This window comes from Schistocerca gregaria, chromosome 6, assembly GCF_023897955.1.
Source record: "Schistocerca gregaria isolate iqSchGreg1 chromosome 6, iqSchGreg1.2, whole genome shotgun sequence".
Lineage (NCBI taxonomy): Eukaryota > Metazoa > Arthropoda > Insecta > Orthoptera > Acrididae > Schistocerca > Schistocerca gregaria.
Window position 1 is genome coordinate 193,832,430 of NC_064925.1, and position 4,073 is coordinate 193,836,502.

Consider the following 4,073-nt stretch of genomic DNA (forward strand, 5'->3'; position numbering starts at 1 on the left):
GCCCATCTTCACACTGCAAAGTCTCAACTTAAAATGGCAATTGTAAAACCAAACGACAACAACAAAGAGTTGTGTATTGTTGGAAAACATGTGTGAAGAAGTCAGATTATTAAGGCAAGAGTATGTCAACAAAGTTTAGCAACAATGGGTCTGATATAACCTGAAGCAAACTGCTGCAAAAGACAAAAATACGAAGTAATTCACGGCCATGCAATAAATATTTCCACCACTCTGTAACATAGGGGTGCTGTAGAACCCATATTTGAACGCTATTACGATTCAATTTTCCAGATACATAAACATTGCCTCATCAGAGAAACAAATCTTTCCCAAAAACTCATTGTTTGCGTCAGTCTTACCTAGGATATCCACGGCAAAGTATACGCACTGAGGTTTGTCCTTAGTCTTTAATGCTTGAAGCAGCTGCACTTTGTAGGGGTAAAGTCGTAACCTCTTATGCAAACATGTGCGCTCTTGATCTTTCATTTCCGACTCTCTGCTCGCTGTATGCACCGATTTTGTCGATCTTCTTGCAAACACCTGCCGCACCTTGTCCAATTCGGTGTTTCAAATAGATGAGCGACCAGCCCCTTATTTATGGAGAATACTAGCTGTTTCAGGAAATGACGTATGAAAAGCCCGAACAGTTGATCGTGTTCGAAAGTTTCGTTGCACTTGCGTATCGGACGTCGTCTATATGAACCAAGCCACACACTGAGGTTTCTCCTGTGGCTTCCACATTTTATCAGATTTCAAAGTTCGATTTTACGTCAAAACTGCGCCACCTGGAAGGCAAAAAAATTCATGAGGTACCTTGTCACATGTTGAAAACCATTTATTAATATATAGTATAGTTTTAAAGTTGTTAAATTCTTAAGTGCTAAACATAATTTATGTACCCTCTGTATGTTGGGAGGAAACGGCCCTGCCGTAGTGGATTCACCGGTTCCCTTCAGATCACCGAAGTTAAGCGCTGTCGGGCGTGGCCGGCACTTGGATGGGTGACCATCCGGGCTGCCATGCGCTGTTGCCATTTTTCGGGATGCACTCAGCCTCGTGATGCCAATTGAGGAGCTACTCGAACGAATAGTAGTGACTCCAGTCATAGAAAACCATCATAACGACCGGGAGAGCGGTGTGCTGACCACACGCCCCTCCTTCCTGCGTCCTCATCTGAGGATGACACGGCTGTCGGATGGTCCCGATGAGCCACTTGTGGCCTGAAGACGGAGGGCTGTATATTGGGAACACTTTCAATGGGCGCACCGGATACAGGGGCGTTATGGCAATCTCGTAACATTCGTTCTCTTATGAGCCTCTACACATGATTATGTGCATCTCGATGCTGCAAGCAGAGCTGGAAAGCCGGCTGAAGAAATCCGTGGTGCATCTCGTGTGTGTGCACCACTATCGGTGTACCTCTCTCTGTTATGTGGTCGTTGAAAGCCCCAAAAGTTGTCGTCATTCAGACAGTTTGCGGTGTTCCAGACGTTATCCCACTTTGTTTGTTGCAAAGAATCCTATTTTCTGAGTCAAGTTACGCAAGGTAGCAGTACAATCTGTCTGTCCTTTCGGGAACTAATCACACGGGGCTGCTGAGGTCCTGTATGGCGTTGCGCATCGTTCTCCTGAACTCATAGATTTCATATTCGCACGATAGTTGTGTAATCCCGACCAACACGAGTATTAATGACACGGAATGCTAAAAGGTAGTCTTGATGGACCACGGCCCTGCCACTGCCAAATTCCCGACAGATGCTGCTCGATGTTTCTCCTTCTTACACGAGGCATAACATGATTTTGTAACAAACAATAAACATTTACATGTGATTTCTGAATGAGACATCCACTGCCTAGTTTTTCCTTATACACATAATAATTGTAAGTTGGTTGCTTGTGTGTTGGCAGCGCTGTGTAGCGCTTTGCATTGGCTCTCTGACTGCACTTTTTTTGTAAGAGAACTCTGTGGGTGGTCGGACTTGTTGGAAGTTAACCACCTGTACTGTTGGGCAGTTGGAAGTTAGTCGCTAGCTCTGATGGAAGTACTGTTGGGCAGTTGGAGGTGAACAGCCGGAAGTGATGGATGTCAGATGTGAGAAGTTGCATTGGTGAAGGGTAGAGGTCTGAAGTGTTAGCGTAAGCTAACGATCTGGAAGTATCTGACTTGGAGATTGAATATTATTCATGATTATATACCTTTGTACTGGATGTCAATGGCGATTTATATTCGTGTTTGAACTAGATGTCACATTATGAAGGTAAAAAAATACATTACTTGGTTCGCAACAAAATCTTTCCTTTGCTAACGATATGCCTATTAGTAGTTAGAATCTTTCATTTAGCTGGCAGTATTGGCGCTCGTTGTATTGCAGTAGTTCGCGTAATGAAGATTTTTGTGGAGTAAGTGATTAAAAATTTGAATTATTTGAAGTCAGGTTACCTTTTTCTTGAGCAGTCGGATTGCGTTGCGCTAGGATATTGTAGGTCAGTGTTGACATGATAAGAAAAAGTAAAGAGAAAGTACGGACAGTACGTTCAGTTTCAATCAGAAGCTTCAGAATAAAATAACGTAGAAGTTTCAGCTTCTCAGTTCATTCAGCAGTTTAAGTTCAGACACACTCATTTAAATAAAGACGTTTCACTATTTGGTTGTTATATAAGTTCGTAGCGTTTTTGTTTTGTATGTTGGTAACCCGGTTGCAATGGGTTTATTTATAGATTGTCATTTTTATTTCTAGTTCACTGTTTCTATTTCAATTTACATGTTATGATTTTCTCCTCTGGAGATAGTCAGTAGAGCTGTGGACGCTAGAAAATGGAGTACCAAGTAGAGAAATCGAAACATTTGCCACATATTCTTCTGCCTGGGTTCAGCAGAGGGGTGAGAGGGCAAAGGCAGCCAGAAACATTTGCGTCGTTTGCCATTGGAGAGAGAGCAAGGCAAGAAAATGGTTTGCTCGTTTTAACGAGGATCGTTTTGACATCTGTAGCTTTCCACGTTCGGGAAGACCTTTGTCGTTTGATGAAGATCGTTTGAAAGCAAAAATCCACGTCAGTGTACTCGAGAACTAGCAGATGTGGTGAATTGTAATCTTTCCACCATCGTGCAACATTTGCAAACAAAGGGAAGGTTCACAATCTGGTATATGAGTACTGTGTACTCTAAGCCAAAATCACAAAAAGCAGCGGGTGGTCATATGTTCATCTCTGCTTGCTCGGCACCAATTGGCTCGTGGACAGTCCCAATCATTCCTACCCTTTATCGTTAAGGGGGGGGGGGGGGGGGGGGGGGGGAGAAATGGTGTCGTTATGCTAACAAACAGAGCTGGAACTCCCTGTATAAAAACCTGCTTGCATACAGAACAGGTAATGTTATGCACCAGGTGGAGCAGTGACGGTATGGTGTACTTCTAATTGCTTCCCTGAGATGTAACCATCACAGCTAACACTTATTATTATCAACAACTAGACCGTCTTGCGAACACAGTAGAAGAAATGGTATGCCATTTCTTTTGCATTAAATTGGGTGAAAACGCGACGACAACTTACGGTAAGCTTCAGAAGGCTTTTGGAGAGGAAGTTATGCGAAGAGCTCAAATTTTTCGTTGGCTTAAAATGTTTAGTGAAGGCAGAACGTGTATTGAAGATGAAGACCACAGTTGACAATCATCAACCTCATGGACGGATGTCAACTTGGTCAGGTTGCATGAACCCGTACGATCTGATCGAAGATTATCCATGAAAATGATTGCAGAAGAACTGAACATCACTCGAGAAACGGTTCGTCTAATAATAACTGAATATCTTGGTATGAGAAAGTTTTGTGCAAAAATCGTCCCCAAAAATCGGAAGTCAATCCAGAATTGCTGAGCCGTGTTATCACAGGTGATGAAAGTTGGTTTCTTCAGTACGATCCAGAGACAAAACGCCAAAGTTCCCAGTGGTGCTCAAAGGGATCACCCAGACAAAAAAAAAAAGCTCACATGTCAAAGTCAAAAGTGAAATGCATGCTTGTGTGCTTTCTTTGATTCCAAGGGAATTGTTCATAAGAAGTTGGTGCCTCCTGGACAAAG

At 42.9% G+C, this 4,073-nt stretch overlaps 1 pseudogene; it reads left to right on the forward strand.

Annotated features, from left to right (window-relative positions):
- Positions 1–915: 915 nt before the first annotated feature.
- On the forward strand, positions 916–1,033 carry LOC126279194 (5S ribosomal RNA; annotated as a pseudogene).
- Positions 1,034–4,073: the final 3,040 nt, after the last annotated feature.